Source organism: Heteronotia binoei, chromosome 5, assembly GCF_032191835.1.
Source record: "Heteronotia binoei isolate CCM8104 ecotype False Entrance Well chromosome 5, APGP_CSIRO_Hbin_v1, whole genome shotgun sequence".
Lineage (NCBI taxonomy): Eukaryota > Metazoa > Chordata > Lepidosauria > Squamata > Gekkonidae > Heteronotia > Heteronotia binoei.
Window position 1 is genome coordinate 17,037,031 of NC_083227.1, and position 24,515 is coordinate 17,061,545.

The following is a 24,515-nucleotide window of genomic DNA, read 5'->3' on the forward strand; positions in this document are numbered from 1 at the left end:
CCGAAGTCCCCAGATATTTCCTGAGTCAGACTTGGCAATCTTAGCTTCTGGGCCTTGGTAAATGTGCTACAGAAATGCTGCCTGTTCTATGCTAGAGCAAGGGTTAAGCCCAGCCCTCCTGACAGAGTTGTGGGGGGCGGGGAAAGGGAAAGGGCACAAGTTGCAGTTGCAGAGGAGAGAGTGAACAGCCTTAGACACAAGGTGAGCAGGGGAAATCAGATTTAGCTGTGAGGGAGGGAATTAGCCATAAACTAAAGTTGCCAAATAGCCAGGAAAGAAGCCCGCCTAGCCTGCTGCTTCCCCTTTACCAAGGGATTTGTATGTAAAACCCAGCAGGAGAAAGTGTGACTAGCGGCAGCTTCCTGACTGTAACTGGTAAAGCTTCACCTTCTTGGATGAGGAGGGTGGACACACACCAGGAAGAAATAACTGGAACAAACAACATAATGCAAATGTCTGCAGCAGCAGTCTAAATTGTTCTTAAACGAGTAGCTCTGGGGGCAAAGTTAAGGAACACAGCCCTGTTGCTCTGGGGTTCAGAGGTACTGAGTGCCCTTGTTTATAATGCAACAGGGTTCTTGTGTTTTGAACAGACTGTTTAGCTATGTCCAGAATAGTATGGGGATGACGAGTGTAAAGTACTGGGGTCAACGCAGTAAGAGACCAGAGTCGGAGAGTGATTTCAGCAAGCTTTACTTCAGGAACACAACACAGACTGAGCTCTATTCAAACCTCCCGCTCCTTTATACAATTCTTGCCCCCTTCTGATTGGTCCTTAACTATGTACATGGATTGGCTATTTACAGGGGCCTAAGGGCCTATCAGGGTACAGTATGAGCCTAGATGTTGATTGGCTACTTATGTTTCAATCCTTCCCCTGATTGGGCACGCTTAGGCCTTCTCTGGAACCCTGGTGTGGAGTACAAGCTTGGCTTGTTCAGCTTCCCTCCAAAAGTAACAGTTCCCTCCAAAAGTAACAGTTCTCCCATTTGAGCCTAGGACACAACAACAAGGGTCACTGTTTCTGAGCTGAAGGAGCATATTTGAAGTTCAGTGGGATTGTGATGCTTTGGGTAACACAAGATACCCTCTTTAATCTTTGTGAAAATCCTGGTTCACAGAGGTAGCCTGGTAAATTTTGCTTCTCTCTCTTTTCTCTGTAGTTTGCAATGTCATCAGTAGCCTATTTCACCCACAAGGGGATCCTTTTCCCCATGCAAATGTTCACAGAGGAAAGCATCAACTATGTGGAAAATGAATTTCAAGTACAGGACGATGATATATTTAGCATCACTTACCCCAAATCAGGTAAGGTGGATGAAAATGGATGGAAGGGAGCCACACAGGATGTTGGCACAGAGAAGGGGAGGAAACCCCTTGAAGATACATCGACAAAAATCAGCGGTGCCAGCCTGAGGGGAGAAGATGGCATTCCTTAGGGCTTATAGCAACTCTTGAACTTGTTATGAGACAAATTCTGATTTTGTTCCCTGTTCTAAGGCTGGATAAAGAGGATTTAAAAAAAGATAAAAACCCAAGAAGAACAGTGGGTTTTTATATCCTGCTTTTCTCTTCCACTGCTTTTCTCTTTCTCTCCTCCACTTATAGCTGCTGAAATAGCCTTGGGTGAGCCATACCTATCGCAGGAGTTGTCCTTGAAAGGGCAGCTGCTGTGAGAGCTCTCTCAGCCCTACCTACCTCACGTGGTGTCTGTTGTGGGGGGAGAAGATAAAGGAGATTGTAAGTTGCTCTGAGTCTCTAATTCAGAGAGAATGGTGTGGTATCAATCTGCAGTCTTCTTCCTTAAGGAGTCCCAAAGTGACTTACAATCACCTCCCCTTTGTCTCCCCACAACATGCACCCCGTGAGGTAAATGGGGCTAAAAGAGCTGTGAGAGAACCGTGACTGGCCCAATACCCCCCAGTAGGTTTCACATTGAGGAGGAGTGGGGAATCAAACTGGGTTCTCCAGATTACAGTCCATGCTTAACTACTACACCATGCAGTAGAATCTACATATTTCACCCTGGATAATGTAAACATTTAAATGACCAAAGGGATGTCTGTGATGGAGTTCAGATTTCCCTTGAGAAATTCAGTGATGTCTAAATGACTCCCAGCACAGACAGCGAGGTGAAGTGGTTACAACTTTGGACCAGGATTTCGGATACCCAGGTTCCAATCCAACACTCTACTATGGAAGCTCATTTGGTGACATTGGGCCAGTCATTCTCTCAGCCCTAAGCTACCTCATAGTGTTGCTGTGAGGGGAAAATGGAGGCAGGAGAATGATGTAAGCTGCTTGGGTCCCCATTGGGAGAAAAACAAGGTAAATAATAAAAGAGTATGTGTGGAATTCCTTGGCCATCTGAACACGTTACTACCTGTGAATAGTGTTTGTGTAGAAAAGGAACAAAGTTTGAATCCAGGGGCACCGTCAACGTCAATAAAGTTTAATTCTATATGCTTTTGTGTGCATGCACACTTCATCACAAAAGTCTATATCCAGAAGTAAACTTTGTTGGTCTTGAAGGTGCCCCTGGACTTAAACTTTGTCCTGTTGCTTCAGACAAGCATGATGACCCACATGAATCTGTGTAGAAAAATCTCTACGTCGTAGCACTTGGAGTGATATTTCTGGAGAGCCTTCACAGATCGTGTTTGGTCACCTTGACAAAACCCACACCAGCTTTTCAGCAAAGAATATCCATATTGTGGCTTCCTCCTTGTGGTCTTAGGTTGGAGAAATGGGCTTAAGTCAGGGGGAATCTTGCCAGTGAAGAATGTTCAGAGTAGCCAGCTCTTTGGGGAAAAAACACTCCCATTCTTGTGATCCTGTTAATGATTTTCTGAGAGGAGAGAAATATTTAGCTTGGTCCACTGTAGGTGAAAGGCATGCATTGCAAAACAAACGCGATGGGGTGGGGAGGGGAGGCAGAAGAGGTTGTGGCAGTAGCCGTGATATCACTAACCTTTTCTTGATGAGTTTGCAAGTGCAAGCACTTTTCAACTAAACCTTTTTTAAATATTTTCATCTTTCTGACCCAGACAGCCCAGGCTAGCTCTATCTTGTCAGTCCTCACAAGCTAAGCAGGGTTGGCCCTGGTTTGTATTTGGATGGGAGGACCTCCAAAGAATGGTGGGTACTCAAAGGTTGAGTTTAGCAATTTAAAAGTACTACAGGTATTTATTACACTCTATGGCAATGGAAACTTATCACATTAGAGCTAGGATTGTCAAGTCCCTCCGCCGCTGTGACATCACCCAGAAGTGACATCATCGTGCCGGGGGTACTCTAGGACTCACGGTAAAACTCTACGGTACCATAGAGTTTCTAGTGCGATTCCTAAAGTGTTGCACCAGAAACGCTCTAGGTTTCGGGTAAAACTCTATGACACCATAGTTTCTAGTGTGAGTCCTAGAGCACCCCCAGCGTGACAAAATCACTTTCGGGTGATGTCATTGCACCAGGGATGGTACACACTGACGGGGCTCTTTGGGGGTGGGGATCCCCCCGGGGACCTGCTCCTTGCCAACGCATTGGGGCCCTCCAGGGTGGGGAATCCCCTGCCCTGGCGGGAGCTTAGCAGCTCTAATTAGAGCACACACAGAGAGGCTAACACTGGGTTAAAGGCAAAACGATTGTTGAGAGAAAATGCACTTTTTGAGAGTTGACTCAAAAACATACAATATTTTTTTAAATGAGAAGTCAACCTCAATTTGTTTTTACTCTTCTGTATGACCAGAATTAAAGACTGATAATCTCCTTTCAATAGATAAATCCTGGAGGGCTATGCTCCTAAAAAGTTTTACACAGGCAGAGCCTTTAAAATTTAGTTCAGATCATCTAATTGGGTGTGGGAAGGAAACTCTTGTTACAAGGTGAAATCACTTTGACTTTGAATATTTTTATGGCAGCTGGCACAAATTGGTTACCTCTGCCATAAAAAAAAGTGAGCTATGGCAGATGCACTGATGTTAGCTATCTTCGCTGCATACTTGCGATGGGTAGACCAAGTCACATTATATTGAAAATAAACACCTAAGTATTTAAAATACTTGACTTGCTCTATCTCTTTACCATCAGTAACCCATTTGTAAAGTCTCCACTTTTTTGAGAAAACTAAGATTTTGGACTTATCATAATTGAGCTGGAGCTTATTACTAGCAAAATACAGAACACAACAGGACAACAGACGTCTTAAGACCACTCTAGAGCAGGACAACAGCACCGTATCGTCAGCATAAAGTAACAAGGGTACATGTAATGCACCGAGTTTTGGACTATGGCAGTCAGGACCAGACAACTAAATAGCCAGATTGAATAAAAAGGGAGCCAAAATGCAACCCTGTTTGACACCCTTTTGGCAGCAATCTTCGATGTTAAGTTGCCTGCTAATGAGCATTTGATCTGGCAGGTGGTAGAAGTGTGTAATCTCTTAATAAGCATAAGGAGTCTTTTATCCATGTTTAGTTTATCTAGCTTAATCCATAAGAGGTCCCTGTCAACTGAATCAAATGCGCCTTTTAAATCTAAAAAAGCAACAAATAATTTCTGGTTATTATGCACAGTGTACTTGTTGACTAGATGGGATAGGGTAATGCAGTGGTCTTCCCTTTGCAGAAGCCCAACTGTTCAGGGCCTAGAATGTTTTCCTGCAACATCCAGAGATTGAGCTTGACTAATAGATGTTTGGAGTAAAGCTTGCCAATGATGGAGAATAGACTAATTGGCCTGTAATTAGCAGGGTTAGTGTGATCACCTTTTTTGTGCGGGATCACTATTGCGTTCAACCATGCCAAGGGAATTATGCCAGTTCAATCTTTCCAGGAGATGAAGGATAACAAGCTGTCCAATTTCACCTTAGTTGGAGATCTCTTAATGGACCAAAAGAAGGGGAAACTCATGAGAAAAGGTAACAAGTAGAGCTGAAGGGATCTTTAGGGCTTGTTTGTGTACTTTTGCTGGAACTTCAGGGAGTGAAGGTTATTATATATACATTATAGGTTGGGTTCAGGGTCTCCCAGCCTTTGTGCAAGTCAGAGGAGAGTTGCAGTTCCCCTCAGTATCTTATGCATGCACTTCTTTCTTCACCCAAAGAATAAATAACACGTGGAATTCAATGCCATAGAAGTGGTAGCAGCCACAGAAGCTCAGTTCCAGCTACAAAGTGTTTGCACTATTTCTACTTGAATGAATACAGACTGAAGCTTCCATAGCCAACAGATATTCATGATTGTAATGGCTGCAGATGGAGCTTAAAAGTTGAAGACGGTGTCTTTACCGAAACCAGTCCTGAGCTTCTTGAATTGGCTGCAGCGTCCATTCCTTTGTTATTCTTCAATGATCCATTTCAGGATAATTTTGGAATAGTACTTGGACTGTGCACTGATATTGTTTATGGACATTATGTGTTTAATCTTATGAACAGTGCCTATTTGTCAGCTACATTTATTTTCTTTATTGCAATACACTAGAGGTTGGTACAGAAATTGTTGTCACAATTATTCCTTATTGCGCTATACAGTTTCCCATTACCATCCATTTCAAACTGTGGTTCTTTCTTGGTTTTGGAGAATCCACTACTCACATCTGACTGCAGAGAGTGGACACCCAAGACCCAACCTGTGTCCTCTGTAAAGCGGCTGTTTGGAGACAGTGCTTGTCTACACTAGGGCCTGGCGGCTCCTCTAGCCATTAACGGGCAGAAAATCTGCATGTAAAGTTCTCCCAATCTCTGCATTTAAATGCATCAAAAGTCTATGGGCAATCCCAGAAGGGACAAAGATACTGACTCTACCTCAGAGGGGGATCCCAGTGAGAACTGAGATGCATTAAGATAGGGCTAAAAGCAGATGAACAGGAAATCTGGGCTGCAGACTCTAGCTTTGTTTTTCTGTTTCCTTCCCCCCCCCCTCCCATTTGCCCATTTGAGAGTCAGTTTGGTGTAGTGATTAAGTGTGTGGACTCTTGTCTGGAAGAACCAGGTTTGATTCCCCACTCCTCCACTTGCAGCTGCTGGAATGGCCTTGGGTCAGCCATAGCTTTTGTGGAAGTTGTCCTTGAAAGGGCAGCTGCTGTGAGAGCTCTCTCAGCCCCACCTACCTCACAGGGTGTGTGCGGAGGGAAAGGGAAAGGAGATTGTGACCGCTCTGAGACTCTGAGATTCAGAGTATAGGGTGGGATATAAATCCAATATCTTCTTCTTCAGATTTTCATGGACCAATACACTGTAGAAGTAGTGTGAGGTAAACTCTGTGAGTTCAGTGAAGTGAACTCTACAGCTGCCCAGTCATATAAGTTCTGAAATAGTGGCAGAAGGTGAAAGGATAGGGATGTCCTTTATTTATGTATATCTGGACTCCGTTTTTTGACCCAATGGGGGAACTAAAGTGAGTTACAACACTGTTCTGTCCTCCTTCATTTTACCCTCACAGCAACCCAATGAGGTAGGTGAGACTGAGGGACAATGACTGGCCCAAGGGGACACAGTTATCTTCTATGGCAGAGGGGGGATGATGATGAAGATGATATTGGATTTATACCCCACACTTCACTCTGAATCTCAGAGAGCGGCTCACTACCTTCTTCCCCCACAACAGACTCCCTGTGAGGTGGGTGGAGCTGAGAGAGCTCTCCCAGAAGCTGCCCTTTCAAGGACAGCTCTGTGAGAGCTATGACTGACCCGAGGCGACTCCAGCAGCTGCAAGTGGAGAAGTGGGGAATCAAACCCAGTTCTGCCAGATAAGAGTCCATGCACTTAACCACTACACCAAACTGGATTCGAAGTTGGGCCTCCCAGATCTCAGTCTGACGCTAATGCTGACTGGCAGGCTCTTTGTGTAAGAGTCAAATAGAAAGTTCCATTTTCTTCTGTGTGTGCGCATGTGTGTGTGAAAGAAAGTTTCTGAATGGGTTATTCCAGCCATGGAGCCTGTGGTGGTACAACTTCAGGCAAGGACTGTGCCACATTAGAAGCAGCAACTTCCAATTTTAAAAAACCCTCCTGGAGTCCCTGCTGTTTCATGCTGCCATCTCCTCAGAACTTATTACAAGTTGCTGTTTCTAAAGTGGCAGAGTCCTTGCAGGAGGTTGTACCACCAACATGGAGTTCTTGTGCATTCCCTTTGTGTTAACTGGCTCCTCTTGTATTATTCCAAGAATCTCTGGGGACTGGAAGAACCACTTGACTGTGGCACAAAGTGAACTCTTTGACCGTGTCTATCGGGAGAATATGCAGGGTGTGAACATGACCTTCCCATGGGACTGAAGAATCCCAGAGTGTTCTGCATTCCCCACAGAACAGACATGTCATCTGGTCCAGATCTAGGGTTCTCAGATGGCAGGAGATCCCCCAATTTTGGAAGTTTTTGCCTGCTGGTAGCCAGCTGGCTAGCTTGAGAAGCCTCACCCCCAAAGAGCAATGCCAGTGTGAAATGGTTCTGATAGGGTTGGGGGGACACTATGGATAAAATGGGGCTCATACTGTAGAATCATTATATCAGAGTGTCCCCACCCCACCCACTTCCAGACTGCCCCCCAAATCCCCCCTGCAAGTGCGACAACTGCATCTAGCAATCCTATCCAGATCTCTTCTACCCCAAAACCAGGCCCAGATGTTAGCAGTCTGGCTAAGCAACCATGGTCTTTTACAATAACTTAAAAAACTGACTTGCATTAGCTGATGCTATCATGTTCAGAAAACTTTGTAAACACCCCAGCACTCTCTCGTGTCTTCTCTGCTCCCAAGAAAATGAGTTTCTCCTGCACCTTTTTTCCACAAAGCAAAATGTATTTGCCACAAAGGCTCTGTTCTGTAATCAAAACTAAGTTTTTTGCATTCATGACTTCCAGCACAACCCAGCAGCCTGTCAAAATTTCCCCAAAATAGCAGGCTGGTATGGGTGGTTTTAATTTTTTTTTTCTCCTGCTTCAGGGTTATCAGAAAGGGGAGGTTGAATGTCTGCTGGGCATCTCAGAGAAGCTTGAGAGAGACAGCAGAACAGGGCAGAACAGCTCTAATAAGCTGAGACAGCTGGAGACTGAGTTTTGGAAGACTTCATTCTGAGGTTTGTGTGACTGCTTAAAAGTCTGAGTTCTGATAGCTGGGGAACTGCTCTTTATTTGGTTGAGTGGGCAAAAGGTGAAAGAGATTGAGAGTGATTGTTGATGATTGCTTAGGAGTGGTCTGCTCCACCCTCTTTGCATTTTAAGCTGCGCTTTGCCAAAGGCGCGAGCCAAAGGGCTCTTGGCCTGTGGCTCTTCGCCTAGGGGCTCCCTAAGGACCAGGAACCCAGATCCCTGATTTCCTTGTTCTCCCTATAAGGTAAGTTGACCCTCCAGAAGGGGAGCCACTTAAACAACAGCATTTAAAGAGGACTGTATATTTTAAAAAATATATATATCATGAAGGTAGAATGCCAGCAGGGGGGTGGGGGCTTTCCAGTGTTTTGCATTGAGTGTCACATGTATGACTATCTGCCCACAGGACAGAAGTCTTGGGTGTGTGCTCGATGCAAGGAGCTCCTGGTCCTCAGGGAACGAGTTCGTACCCTTGAGGCCGAGGTGACTGCCCTGGAGAAGCAGAGACGGTCAGTTAGGCACTTGGGGAAGACTCTCGGGGGTGTATTAGATGACCCCTGCACTGAACGTGGCAGCCCCGTTGCTGCCAGAGAGGGAACAGGGCACCTTGCTGAGGAAAAGGGGAATGCGCTCTCAGAAGGGACCTCTTCTTCGGCTGGTGAGCGGGTATCCTTTCGTGCCAAGGAACCATCCCTGCGCAGGGGGAGAGGAGGGGTCTTGGTAGTTGGTGATTCGATCCTTAGGCAAGTAGACAGCTGGGTGGCGAAACCGCGTACTGACCGTATGGTGACTTGCCTGCCTGGTGCGAAGGTAGCGGACATTACGCATGTAGTAGATAGGCTGATAGACAGTGCTGGGGAGGAGCCTGTGGTCGTGGTGCATGTTGGCACCAACGCTGTGGGGAAATGCAGTCGTGAGGTCCTGGAGGAAAAATTTAGGCTGCTAGGTGGGAGACTTAAGGCCAGGACCTCCAAGTTAGCCTTCTCAGAAGTGCTACCTGTTCCACGTGCAGGGCAGGAGAGACAGGCACAAATTAGAAGTCTCAATGTGTGGATGAGACGATGGTGTAAGGAGGAAGGGTTTAAGTTTGTTAGGCACTGGGATGCTTTCTGGAACAAGCGAAAGCTGTACAAAAGAGACGGTCTCCACTTGTCTCCGGATGGAACCAGGCTGCTGGCGCTTAAAATCAAAAAGGTGGCAGAGCAGTTTTTAAACTAAATCTTGGGGGAAAGCTGACAGGAGATGAATTGTCTCTGGTTCGGGAGGACTCGTCTCAAAGAGATGAAAGGTTGGCTGCTATTTTTCTACCGGGTAACGGACCAGAGTTGTCCACTGTGATGGTGACAAACAGTATGGACTGTCTGCCAGAGTCTCGAGGCGGCAAGAGGGAGGTGGCGGGCCTAGCTTGCCTGGGAAATTATAGATGTTTGTATGCAAATGCTAGAAGTGTTCGAAGTAAAATTGGTGAATTGGAATGTTTAGTGTTGGGAGAAAACATAGACATTGTGGGAATTTCAGAAACTTGGTGGAATGAGGAGAATCAGTGGGATACGGTGATTCCTGGATATAAGTTATATCGGAAGGATAGGGAGGGAAGGGTTGGAGGTGGGGTGGCTCTGTATGTCAGAGAGGATATACGGTCCAGTAAGACTGAGGTCAGAGAATTAGATTCCCTTTTAGAAATGCTTTGGGTTGAAATAGAGGGCCCAAAAGGAAATTTAACTATGGGAGTTTGTTATCGCCCACCAAATCAAAAGAGAGAGGACGATTATAATATGATGGAAGGCTTAAAGATAGCGGCTAAACGTAAAAACTGTGTCGTAATAGGTGATTTTAACTACCCGCAGATTGATTGGGTCAATATGTGTTCTGGTCGAGAGAAAGAGATTGAGCTTCTTGATGCTCTCAATGACTGTGCTATGGAGCAGATGGTCTCAGAACCTACTAGGGGTGGGGCAATCCTGGATTTGGTCCTAAGTAATGCCCAAGACTTGGTGAGAGATGTAAAAGTGATCGCGCTGCTTGGGAGCAGTGATCATAATGTTATTGATTTCACCGTTTGTATAAATAGGGAGTTGCCCAAAAAGACCGTCACAACCACGTTTAACTTTAAAAGGGGTAGATTCTCTGAGATGAAGAGGCATGTGAGGAGGAAACTGAAAGAAAAGGTAAATATGGTCAAAACCCTTGAGGAAGCTTGGACACTATTTAAAACTATAATCCAAGAAGCTCAGATAAAATACATACCACAAGTTAGGAAAGGCACAAACAGGTATAAGAAAAGGCCTGCATGGTTAACAAACAAAGTAATGGAAGCTGTAAAAGGTAACAAAGACTCCTTTAAACGGTGGAAAACCAGTCCAAGTGAGATTAATGAAAGGGAACACAGGCTGTGGCAAATCAAATGCAAGACTGTGATCAGGCAGGCAAAAAGGGACTATGAGGAGCATATTGCAAAAAACATAAAGACCAACAATAAAAATTTCTTCAAATATATTAGAAGTAGGAAACCAGCCAGGGAGGCAGTGGGGCCCTTGGATGACCATGGGGTAAAAGGATTACTGAAGGAGGATAGGGAAATGGCTGAGAAGCTGAATGCATTTTTTGCCTCCGTCTTCACTGTGGAAGATGAGAACTTTTTGCCCACCCCTGAACCACTAATGTTGGAAGGGGTGTTGAAAGACCTGAGTCAGATTGAGGTGACAAAAGAGGAGGTCCTACAACTGATAGACAAATTAAAAACTAATAAGTCACCGGGTCCGGATGGCATACATCCGAGAGTTCTGAAAGAACTCAAAGTTGAACTTGTGGATCTTCTAACAAAAATCTGTAATCTTTCATTGAAATCTGCCACCATTCCTGAGGACTGGAAGGTAGCAAATGTCACCCCCATCTTTAAAAAGGGTTCCAGAGGAGATCCAGGAAATTACAGGCCAGTCAGTCTGACTTCAATACCGGGAAAGTTAGTAGAAACCATTATCAAGGACAGAATGAGTAGGCACATTGATGAACACGGGTCATTGAGGAAGACTCAGCATGGGTTCTGTAGGGGAAGATCATGCCTCACTAACCTGCTACCTTTCTTTGAGGGGGTGAACAAACATGTGGACAAAGGAGACCCGATAGATGTTGTTTACCTTGACTTCCAGAAAGCTTTTGATAAAGTTCCTCATCGTAGGCTCCTTAGAAAGCTTGAGAGTCATGGAGTAAAAGGACAGGTCCTCTTGTGGATCAAAAACTGGCTGAGTAATAGGAAGCAGAGAGTGAGTATAAATGGGCAGTCTTCGCAGTGGAGGATGGTAAGCAGTGGGGTGCCGCAGGGCTCGGTACTGGGTCCCATGCTCTTTAACTTGTTCATAAATGATTTGGAGTTGAGAGTGAGCAGTGAAGTGGCCAAGTTTGCGGATGACACAAAATTGTTCAGGGTGGTGAGAACCAGAGAGGATTGTGAGGAACTCCAAAGGGATCTGTTGAGGCTGGGTGAGTGGACGTCAACGTGGCAGATGTGGTTCAATGTGGCCAAGTGCAAAGTAATGCACATTGGGGCCAAGAATCCCAGCTACAAATACAAGTTGATGGAGTGTGAACTGGCAGAGACTGACCATGAGAAAGATCTTGGGGTCGTGGTAGATAATTCACTGAAAATGTCAAGACAGTGTGCGTTTGCAATAAAAAAGGCCAACGCCATGCTGGGAATTATTAGGAAGGGAATTGAAAACAAATCAGCCAGTATCATAATGCCCCTGTATAAATCGATGGTGCGGTCTCATTTGGAGTACTGTGTGCAGTTCTGGTCGCCGCACCTCAAAAAGGATATTATAGCATTGGAGAAAGTCCAGAAAAGGGCAACTAGAATGATTAAAAGGCTGGGACACTTTCCCTATGAAGAAAGGTTGAAATGCTTAGGGCTCTTTAGCTTGGAGAAACGTCGACTGCGGGGTGACATGATAGAGGTTTACAAGATAATGCATGGGATGGAGAAAGTAGAGAAAGAAATACTTTTCTCCCTTTCTCACAATACAAGAACTCGTGGGCATTCGATGAAATTGCTGAGCAGAAAGGTTAAAACGGATAAAAGGAAGTACTTCTTCACCCAAAGGGTGATTAACATGTGGAATTCACTGCCACAGGAGGTGGTGGCGGCCACAAGCATAGCCACCTTCAAGAGGAGGTTAGATAAAAATATGGAGCAGAGGTCCATCAGTGGCTATTAGCCACAGTGTGTGTGTGTGGATGGATGGATGGATGGATGGATGGATGGATGGATAGATAGATAGATAGATAGATAGATAGATAGATAGATAGATAGATAGATAGATAGATAGATAGATAGATAGATAGATAGATAGATAGATAGATAGATAGATAGATATATTTGGCCGCTGTGTGACACAGAATGTTGGACTGGATGGGCCATTGGCCTGATCTAACATGGCTTCTCTTATGTTCTTATGTTCTCAATTGTACCCTACCAGGGCTTTTTTTGTAGAAAAAAACCAGCAGGAACTCGTTTGCATATCAGGCCACACCCCCTGACACCAAGCCAGCCAGTTCTTGTTAAAAAAAAATAAGCCCTAATCCTGACCATAATTTCCTTCCTTCCAAAAGTTGCCTCCTTATACCAGCTACTTAACAAGCAGGCATTCAACAGGTACTGTTTTCCTTCCTACCTCTGCAACTTTTTGCTAGATACAGTTGCATCAGCTGAATTGCTGTCTGCCAGACAACTGTTTAAACCAGAACTTCTGTCAGGAGCACCACAAGGTATGTACTATTGTATGTTAAAGGAAGAAGAAGAGAAGCAGGTTTTTTTCTACCCTGCTTTTCTCTTCCCGAAGGCATCTCAAAATGGCTTATAATTCCCTTCTTCTTTCCCTACACCAGACAACTTGTGAGGTAGGCGGGTCTGAGAGAGTTCTGAGAGAACTGACTGATCCAAGGTCACCTAGCTAGTTTCATGAGGAATGAAGACTCAAACCCCCAGTTCTCCAGATTAGAGTTCACTGCTCTTCACCACTTCACCACACTGGCTCTGAGCCCACATATTGAAGACAAAATACACAAAATGCAAGTGAGAATGTATATAAACATTAGAACATAACACATTTTAAAATGCGATGCATATACAACTGTTACGAAAGGGTAGCACAACAGAGCACATATTAGCCCACATGTTCCAAAAGAAATCCTGAGAACTGTAGCTTTGTCAAGGTTCTGAGAATGAGGCCTGGAGAGAACTTTCCCACTCCCACCAAAATAGAATTTGGAGCTACCCAATGAAGTGGATGGGCAGTGGCTCAGTGGCAGGGTCTCTGCTTTGCATGCAGAAGGTCCCAGGTTCAGTTCCCAGCATCTGCTCTTAAAAGGATCTGGCAGAAGGTGATGTGAAAGACCTCTGTCCTGAGATCCTGCTGCCAGTCAGAGCGGGTGATATTAACCTTAAGAAATTAATGATTTGACACAGTATAAAACAGCTTTGTGTGTTGACAGGCAGTGGATTCAGAACAGACAAAAGAAAGTACTTATTCACATAAGTAAATTGGATTCTTAGCCATGAAAACAGAATTTTCTAATTTTTTAGAGTTCTGTCATGTCACCCCTCTGTTTGTTTTTGCTAAACTAAGAAATCTCAGGTGTTTCAGCCTTGCCTTATTCCTAGTCTGTGCTAGTTTTGGCAGCCCATTTCTGAACTTTGCTCAGCTCTTCCGTTTCCTTTCTGAAATATTTCCACATCCTATTTCCAGTGCCTTATGGTTCTTGGTTTGATCATGTGAAGAGCTGGATACTGATGAAGGACAGAGACAATGCCTTCTTTATTACCTATGAAGAGTTGTAGCAGGTATGGTTCCATATTTCCCCAGCTTTATAGGGTTCCAAATGTTCTTTTAAAAAAATCTTGGTTTTGTGGGATGAGTGCTTTGGAGCATTCCAGAATCTTTCCTACAAGTATTTTTAAAAGAAAAAAAGGACCTCTGTGAACATAGTGCTCCATATCATGTGCAGAGGGTCTTTATGAAGAAAGTGCTTCCTCATCTTTGTATGGCCACCAGGGCTTTTTTTGAGCAGTTCTGGCTGGCTTGGCATCAGGCGGTGTGGCCTAACATGCAAATGAGTTCCTGCTGGGCCTTTTCTACACAAAAGTCCTGTTCGAAACAATGGTGATATCAGGGGTGTGGCCTAATATGAAAATGAGTTCCTGCCAGGCCTTTTCTACCAAAAAAGCCTTGATGGCAACAAATCTAGAATTTCGCAACTCATAGGAATTATAGCTAAGTTGTTGAATGGTCCTTGGTAATTAAGAGGTGGCACAGGACAAGATGGCGGGCAGGCAGATGGTTCAAGCTGAAAGAGAGTGGCTTCTTGGTCATCTGCAAAATGGGTGGCAGAGAGATCCACATGTGCATGACTGCAGCCTTGCCAAAGGAATGCAACAAAATGGCCACAATCAGGGCTTTTTTTGAGCAGGAATGCAGTTCTGGCTGACTTGACATCAGGGGGTGTGCCTAATATGCAAATGAGTTTCTGCTAGGCTTTTTCTTTAAAGAGCCCTAGGCTAAACAATGGTGATGTCAGGGGGTGTGGCCTAATATGAAAATGAGTTCCTGCTGGGCTTTTTCTATAAAAAAGGCCCTGGCCACAATTATTTCTCTTGCTAAGTGTCCTTTGTAAGCATGTAACATTTATGTTATCAGCCCCTGAAGCCATGGCTCAGTGGTAGAGCATCTGCTTTTAATGCAGAAGGTCCCAGGTTCAATCCCAGACCAATTCCCCACTAGATGTGTTCTGGTGTCAGAGCTCTTCCCGCCCCTGAGGCTTCCATCTGATTTCGCACAAGCTGCCCCATGGCTGTGATTTGGCCTGCCTCTTTCCTGCGACAAACAGAAACCGGTTTTCAGAGGATCTTGCTTACCGCAGGAAAGAGGAGGGCCTAGCCACTGCAGCACAACAGCTTGTGCAAAAACGGATGGAAGCGTTGGGGGGGGGGGAGAGCTGGGGATCGGTCCCAGACATCTCCAGGTAAAAGGATTAAGTAGTCAGTGATATGAAAGAGTTCTATTGAAGACCCTGGAGAGCCATTGCCTGTCAGAATAGAAAATACTGACCTAGTTGGATCAAGGGTCTGATTCAGCGTAAGGCAGCTTAAATATGTCCTTTTGGCCTCTGCTTTTGTCCTTCCCAGGACCTATGAGGCAGTGCTAAGAGGATCTGCCACTTCCTTGGGAAGGAGCTCAATAGCCAGCAAATTGACTCTGTGGTGGAAAATGCCTTTTTCCAGAAGGTGAAGGATAACAAGATGTCCAATTTCACCTTTGTTGGAGATAACATCATGGACCACACAAAAGGAAAACTCCTGAGAAAAGGTAACAAGTAGAGCTGAAGGAATCGTTGGGGCTTGTTTGTGTACTTTTGCTGGAACTTCAGGGAGTGAAGGTAATTACAGGTTGGGTCTCCCAGCCTTTGTGCAAGTCAGAGGAGAGCTGCAGTTCCCCTCAGCATCTTATGCATGCACTTATTTCTTCACCCAAAGAATAAATAACACATGGAATTCACTGCCATAGGAAGTGGTAGCAACTTCAAGAGGGGACTGAATAAAAATATGAAGCAGAGGTCCATCAGTGGCTACTAGCCACAAGGTATAAGTACTTCTTCACTCAAAGGGTGATTAACATGTGGAATCCTGATGGCATCTGTGTTTTGGCTACTGTGTGATGCAGAGTATTGAACCGAATGGGCCATTGGTCTGATCCAGCATGGCTTCTCTTGTGTTCTTATGCACTGCATGATTTGGATTGTGATCACAGTATGTATGGAGAAGGGGCTGCATGCTGTTTTCATGACCAAACATGGTCTAAGTGTGGCACTCTTATACCGTGGGGGGGGGAAACCCACATGTATATTTGTGGGTTTTTCTAGTGGCCAGATAGCCCCTGCTTGGACTATTTCAAGTCAGGAAAATGGTGCAGGGTGGGGAAGGCAGACGTCCATGCTGTACACACATTGCCATTATGATCTGACCTGTTTTTCTGTTCCTTACCCCTCCTTCAATTTGCCCATTTCTTAGCAGAGACATGACCCATTCTGGATGAGTTTGAGAAAATGGAGGATAGAAAAGACAAATACATGGAACAAAATGACCCCAGTGGGGACCATAGGATGCATGACACAAGGCAAAATATAGTTCTCTGTGCTAAGCCATAGGAATACGGAATTTTTATGAATCTGAACAGCAAACGAAAATATAGGGGCCAATTTCAGATTTCCGTAAGAACATAAGAAAAGCCATGTTGGATCAGGCCAATGGCCCATCCAGTCCAACATTCTGTGTCACACAGTGGCCAATATATGTGTGTATACACACACACACACATATACTGTTGCTAATAGCCACTGATGGACCTCTGCTCCATATTTTTATCCAATTGCCTCTTAAAGCTGGCTATGCTTGTAGCCTCCACCACCTCCTATGACAGTGAATTCCACATGTTAATCACCCTTTGGGTGAAGAAGTATTTCCTTTTATCCGTTTTAACCTGACTGCTCAGCAATTTCATTGAATGCCCATGAGTTCTTGTATTGTGAGAAAGGGAAAAAAGTACTTATTTCTCTACTTTCTCCATCCCATGCATAATCTTGTAAACCTCTATCACGTCACCCCGCAGTCGATGTTTCTCCAAGCTAAAGAGCCCCAAGCATTTTAACCTTTCATCATAGCGAAAGTGTTCCAAACCTTTAATCATTCTATTTGCCCTTTTCTGCACTTTTTCCAATACTATAATATCCAAAAGAAGAATAGCCCAAAAGAAGCCAGGCTATGTATAACGAGATCCAGGGCTTTTTCGGTGGCAGCACCAGAACTTTGGAACACCCTCCCAGAAGCTATAAGGGCCCTGCGGGATTTGTCTGCGTTCCACAGGGCCTGTAAGACCGAATTGTTCAAACAGGCTTTTGCGGTTTGATTGAAAAAAAAGGCTGCCACCGGACATCCTACAGAATGCTGGCAATCTTGGTCGAGAAGTCAATACCACCATACTGGACTGAAATAGCGCTATAGAATGGTTTTAAAGTTAAAATATGTAAATTATGGTTTTATATGTTTTATTGGATTGATTGTTTTTATAATGTTGTAAGCCGCCCTGAGTCTGCTTGCAGAGAGGGCGGGATATAAATGGGAAGTAATAAATAATAAATAAAATCCTTTTTCAGGTGCAGTGATCACAATTGTACACAGTATTCCAAATGAGACCGCACCATCGATTTATACAGGAGCATTATGATACTAGCTGATTTGTTTTCAGTTCCCTTCCTAATAATTCCCAGCATGGCATTGGCCTTTTTATTGCAATTGCACACTGTCTTGGCATTTTCAGTGAGTTATCTACCATGACCCCAAGATCTCTCTCTTGGTCAGTCTCTGCCAGTTCACACCCCATCAACTTGTATTTGTAGCTGGGATTCTTGGCTCCAATTTGCATTACTTTGCACTTGGCCACATTGAACCTCATCTGCCACATTGACACCCACTCACCCAGCCTCAACAGATCCTTTTGGAGTGCCTCACAATCCCCTCTGGTTCTCACCACCCTGAATAATTTCATGTCATCTGCAAACTTGGCTACTTCACTGCTCACTCCCAACTCCAAATCATTAATGAACAAGTTAAAGAGCATGGGACCCAGTACTAAGCCCTGCGGCACCCCACTGCTTACCGTCCTCCACTGCGAAGACTTCCCATTTATACTCACTCTGTTTCCTATTAATTAACCAGTTTTTGATCCACAAGAGGACCTGTCCTTTTACTCCATGACTCTCGAGCTTACTAAGGAGCCTTTGATGAGGAACTTTATCAAAAGCTTTCTGGAAGTCAAGGTAAACAACATCTATTGGGTCCCCTTTGTCCACATGTTTGTTCACCCCCTCAAAGAACTGTAACAGGTTAGTGAGGCAAGATCTTCCCTGATCTGTTCCCTTCTATGCTGAGTCTTCCCCAATAACTTGTGTTCATCAATGTGCCTACTCATTCTGTCCTTGATAATGGTTTCTGTCAACTTTCCCGGTATTAAAGTCAGAATGACTTGCCTGTAGTTTTCCGGGTCTCCTCTGGAACCCTTTTTAAAGATGGGGGTGACATTTGCTACCTTCCAGTCCTTAGGAACAGAGGCAGATTTCAATGAAAGATTACATATTCTTGTCAGGAGATCCACAAGTTCAACTTTGAGTTCTTTAATTAATCAATCAATCAGTTGTAGGACCTCCTCTCTTGTCACCTCAATCTGACTCAGGTCTTTCAACAACCCTTCCAAAATTAGTGGTTCTGGAGTCGGCAAGCACTTTTCATCTTCCACAGTGAAGACGGAGGCAAAAAATGCATTCAGCTTCTCAGCCATTTCCCTATCCTCCTTCAGTAATCCTTTTACCCCTTGGTCATCCAAGGGCCCCACTGCCTCCCTGACTGGTTTCCTGCTTCTGATATATTTGAAGAAATTTTTATTGTTGGTCTTTATGTTTTTTGCAATATGCTCCTCATAGTCCCTTTTTTGTCTGCCTGATCACAGTCTTGCATTTGATTTGTCACAGCCTGTGTTCCCTTTTATTAATCTCACTCGGACTAGCTTTCCACCACTTAAAGAAGTCCTTCTAACCTTTTACAGCTTCCATTACTTTGTTTGTTAACCATGCAGGTCTTTTCTTATACCTGTTTGTGCCTTTCCTAACTTGTGGTATATATTTTATCTGAGCTTCTAGGATTGTAGTTTTAAATAGCCTCCAAGCTTCCCCAAGGGTTTTGACTGTATTTACCTTTCCTTTCAGTTTCCTCTTCACATGCCTCCTCATCTCAGAGAATTTACCCCTTTTAAAGTTAAACATGGTTGTGCTGGTCTTTTGGGGCAACTCCTTATGGTGAAATGGTGAAATCAAATGGTGAAATCAATAACGTTATGGTCACTGCTCCCAAGTGGTGCACTAGTACCCTACATGCGCTAGTACCCTACAGGAGTAGCATGAGGTGAACTCTGTGAGGTGAGTTCAGTGAGGTGAACTCTGCAGCTGCCCAGTCATATCAAGTCTGAAATGTGGCAGGAACTGAAGGAATAGGAAAGTCCTTTATTTATGTCTACCTGGACTCCACTTTTCTACCCAATGGGGGAGCTAAAATGAGTTACAACACCATTCTCCCCTCCTCCATTTTATCCTCACAGAAACCCAATGAGATAGGTGAGACTGAGGCACAAGGTGACCCAGTTATCTTCTATGGCAGAGGGGGGATGATGATGAAGATGATACTGGATTTATACCCTGCTCTTCACTCCGAACCTCAGAGTCTCAGAGCGTCTCACAGTCTCCTTTACCTTCCTCCACCACAACAGACACCCTGTGACGTGGGTGGGGCTGAGAGAGCTCTCACAGCAGCTGCCCTTTCAAGGACAATTCCTGCGAGACCTATGGCTGACCCAAGGCCATTCCAGTAGCTGCAAGTGAAAGAGTGGGGAATCAAACCCGGTTCTGCTCCGAGATAAGAGTCCTGTGCACTTAACCACTACACCAAACTGGATTCGAAGCTGGGCCTCCCATATCTCAGTTTGACACTAATGCTGGCTGGGTCTCCCTTCTAACAGGCGCTTCTTTGTGTAAGAGCCAAACAGAAAGTTTCAGGGGTTTTTTTGAGCAGGAACAAACAGGGACGCAGTTCTGGCAGGCTTGGCATCAGGGAGGGTGGTAGCCTAATATGCAAATGAGTTCCTGCTGGGCATTTCCTACAAAAAAGCCCTGTGTGTAATAATGGTGACATCAGGGGGTGTGGCCTATAATGCAAATGAGTTTCTGCGGGGCTTTTTCTATGAAAAAAGCTCTGGAAAGTTTATTTTCCTTCTGTGTGTGTGTGTCTGTGCATGAGAGAAAGAGGGAGGGAGAGACAGAGAGAGTTTCAGAATGGGTAATTCCAGCCATGTTGCCTGTGGTGATACAGCTTCATGTGAGAACGGAGCCGGATTAGAAACATCTTCCAATTTTAAAAACCCCTCCTGGAATCCCTGCTGTTTCACACTGCCATCTCTGGCAGTCCTCCTCAGAACTTATTACAAGTTGCTGTTTCTAAAGTGGCACAGTCCTTGCAGGAGGTTGTACCACCAACACGGAGTTCTTGTGCATTCCCTTTGTGCTAACTGGCTCCTCTTGTGTTGTTCCAGGAATCTCTGGGGATTGGAAGAACCACTTGACTGTGGCACAAAGTGAACTCTTTGACCATGTCTATCGGGAGAATATGCAGGGTGTGAGCATGATCTTCCCATGGGACTGAAGAATCCCAGAGTGTTCTGCATTCTCCACGGAACAGACATGTCATCTGGTTCAGATCTTAGGTTCCCGGACAGTAGGAGACCCCCCCCCCCCCAAATTTTGGAGGTTTCTATCTGCTACTGGTCAGTTGGCCAGCAAGAGAAGTCCTGCCCCCAACAGCAATGTTGGTGTACAGTGTCCCTGATAGGGTTGGGGAAACGCTATGGATAAAACTGGGCTCAAACCATAGAATTCTGTCTAAAAATCACAATGACAATGTCGCTTTCGCATGGCGTCATTACATCAGGGCATCCCCGCCCACTCCTGGACTGCTCCTCATATCTCCCCACCAGTGTGACAATTTCATCTCGCAATCCTATCCAGATCCCTTCTCCCCCAAACCAGGCCCTGATGTTTGCTTTTTGGCTAAGCAAAAAGAACATAAGAACATAAGAGAAGCCATGTTGGATAAAGTCAGTGGCCCATTCAGCCCAACAATCTGTGTCACACAGTGGCCAAAAAAAACAGGTGCCTGCCAGATATTGCCTTAAAACTCAACTTGCATTAGCTGATATTACCACGTTCAGAAACCTTTCAACACTCTCTCATATGGTATCTCGGATGCCCTGGAGATATGAGCTGGGCTGTTACCAGTAAGCTGATGATACCCAGCTCTATCTGCTTATGGATGGCTGCCTGGACTCTGCCCCAGATCAGTTGGGTGAGATGTCACAGGCTGTGGCTGGTTGGTTGCGTCCGAGCCGGCTGAAGTTAGAGCCATCTAAGATGGAAATCCTGTGTCTGGATTGGGGGGAGGGGGGCAGGGAGTGGGATCAGGCTCCCACCCTTCGATGGTACTCCATTAACACCATCGACGGAGCCTGGGGGTAGTCCTGGATGCCACCTTTCTATGGAGGCCCAGGTTACCGCCACTTCAAGGACCGCCTTTTTCCATCTGAGGAGAGCCCGGCAGCTGGCCCCCTCTCTGACACCCTGTGATTTAGCCACAGTGATTCATGCAATGGTCACCTCCAGATTAGACTATTGTAACTCTCTCTACGTGGGGCTACCCTTGACTCTGCTCTGGAAACTCCAGCAGGTGCAGAATGCAGCGGCCAGGCTATTAGCATTGAGGTCTATATGGGCACGAATGTAGCCAGTGCTGCGCAAACTGCATTGGCTCCCTATCGAGTACTGGATCCATTTCAAGGTGTTGGTCCTTACCTATAAGGCCCTACAATCTGGGGCCTGCATATCTTTGGGACCACCTCTCCCTATATGAGCCCCCCAAGGCTTTGAGATCATCTACACAACATCTTCTTGTGATCCCTGGTCCTAAGGATGCTCAGTTGGCATTGAGAGCCAAGGCCTTTTCAATCCGGGCCCCTACCTGGTGGAATGAGCTCCCATTGGAGATCCGGGCCCTGTGGGACTTACCTAAGTTCCACGGGGCCTGTAAGACAGAGGTCTTCCTCCAGGCTTTTAATTTACCGGGCGTCCTCTGAAACCTTCCCCCAGCACTTTACTATCCTTGTGCTTGAGTTGGTCAGGGTCTGAGTGGTATCAATGACCTGAAGCTGTGCTAAGTGGTGTTAACCAGCTGAAGTCATACCAACTGCTGAACTGTGGCTTCTGGCTGTATTATTGTTGGGAGTTATGATCCTCCATTTTTATGTATTATGTTTATGAGATTTTAAAATTTTTGTGTTTAATTGGATGTTTTTTATTGTTATTGCAATGTTTTAATGTTGTGAGCCCTGAGCCCGCCTTGCAGGATAGGGCAGGTGATAAGTCGCAAATTAAATTAAATTTAAAAATATCTTCTCTATTCCTAATAAAACTGGTTTCTCCTGCTCCCTTTTTTCAAAGCAAAATGTATTAGCCACAAAGGCTCTGTTCTGTAATTTGAACTAAGTTTTTGACATTCATGATTTCCAGCACAACCTACCAACCTGACAAAATCTGCCCAGAAAGGGCAGGCTGGTATGGGTGGGTTTTGGTTTTGTTTTTTAAAAAACTGTATCTTAATGGTGAAATGTTTCAATGCTCAAAGATGCCTGCATTGGGGCACCTTCTTTGCTCCACTTTGCAAGCATGTGTTTGTGTGTGTCTCTCTCTCTTGGTCTGGCCTCTTCTCTCTGCCTCTCTCAGCAGCCTGAGAAAGTCAGGATCATGTCCCCCTCTTCAATACCAAAGCCAATGGTGCACATAAATTATATTTTGTGCTACAGCTACTGTGCTTTATCCAAGAGTAAATGGGGTTACTCTCATGTAAAGAATGCAAGTGAGCAGGGCTGCTCAAATGCTTCCATGCATGTGCAAAAAAAGAAAAGGGGTGTGTGCAAAAACCCCAACCCCAGAAATATAGTGCTATGATGAGTGATTAAGAGCTGTGTAAAGCCAGAGTAAGGACTTTAAGAAGCATTGGTTCAGATCTTAATGGCGACCGAGAAGGACGATTACAGAAACATGAAGTCAACCTAGGATTCATGTTGCTGCCAATTTTTTGAAAGAAATACAGCTAATTTCAGTTTACAAGTGCCACCTGACAACATCACCCATCAGAGAAGAAAAATTGGCAACTGGATTTTGTGCTGGATATTTAAATCGTGGAGTGATGACTGCAGGACATACTAATTGCAAGAGCCTGGGACTGTATCTTTAAGAACTTTGATAAGGGTTTATGTTCTAAATGCAATGATATGAATAATGTATATAATATATGAAAAGCATAATATGCTCTTTTGATGTATTCTATGAATATAATAGAATTTGGTTTGCAAAGAACTTGAGTGGTCTTTAAGACTTTTTCACCAGCAATCTGTGCCGTTTAGTTCATCTGTGGTGGTTTCCTGTGTGTTTGTACAATCCCCTGTTGGGGGCAGGGGATCCCCTGGTTCGGCGGTCTTCCTTCTCCTTAACGGTTATCAGAAAGAGGGGTGGGGAGGATGAATGTTTGCTGAGCACTCCATTATACCCTAACCAGGGCTTTTTTTGTAGTAAAAAGCCCAGCAGGAACTCATTTGCATATTAGGCCACACCCCTGGCATCAAGCCAACCAGAACTGCGTTTCTGTATGTTCTTGTTCAAAAAAGCCCCCATCCTGACCCTAATTTCCTTCTTCCCAAAAAGTTGCCTCTTATAGCAGCTACTTAACAAGCAGGGATTCAACAGGTGCAGCTTTACTTCCAACCTCTGCAACTTTTTGCTAGATACAGTTGCACCAGCTGAATTGCTGTCTGCCAGACATCTGTTTAAAGGTACAGAGCTTCTGTCAGGAGCACCACAAGGTATGTACTATTGTATATTAAGGAAGAAGAAGAAAAGCAGGTTTTTTTCTACCCCACTTTTCTCTACCCAAAAGAGTCTCAAAGTGGCTTACAATTGCCTTCTCCTCCTCTCCCCACACCAGACAACTTGTGAGGTAGGAAGAGCTGAGAGAGTTCTGGGAGAGCTGTGACTGACCCAAGGTCACCCAGTTGGCTTCATGAGGAATGGAGACTCAAACCCCCAGTTCTCCAGATTAGAGTCCACTGCTCTTCACCTCACCACACTGGCTCTGAGCTCACATATTAAAGACAAAATACACAAAGTAAGAATGTATATAAGTGAGAATGTATATAAACATTAGAACATAACATGTTTTAAAATGTAATGCATATACAACTCTTACAAAATGATAGCACAACAGAGCACCTAACAAAGAGCAGAACATATTGCTAAATATGTGAACACATTGTAAAATGTGACAGAAATCTGTGTGTCCATCATACTTTGTCAGAATTCTAAAGGTGCTCATAGGTTCAAAAAGGTTCGGAACCACTATTTAAACAAACACATCAAAATGTGGCCAGAATAATACAAATTGCAATGAATACTACATAGTATAGTACACCAAATCTTCATGAACATTCTTGGGTATTTTAAGGATACAATACATTCTTTAAAATCCAAATAAGACCATGAACTGAGTCTGAAAATCCATTCTGGCTTTTACCTAACAGCATGTTGTTATAATCCACAATACTGCAATTTAAGGATGTATAAGTGTCGTTTCAATGATATAAAACCATGGCTTTCTCCATAAAATGCCACATTAAAGGAGCCTGCATATACGTGTGTATTAGGGCTGCCAATCTCCAGGTCATGGCTGGAAATCT

At 44.6% G+C, this 24,515-nt stretch overlaps 1 pseudogene; it reads left to right on the forward strand.

The window, feature by feature from the left end:
* The window catches only part of LOC132571769 (sulfotransferase 2B1-like), an 81,327-nt pseudogene extending 60,899 nt beyond the window's left edge, over positions 1-20,428 (forward strand).
* Positions 20,429-24,515: the final 4,087 nt, after the last annotated feature.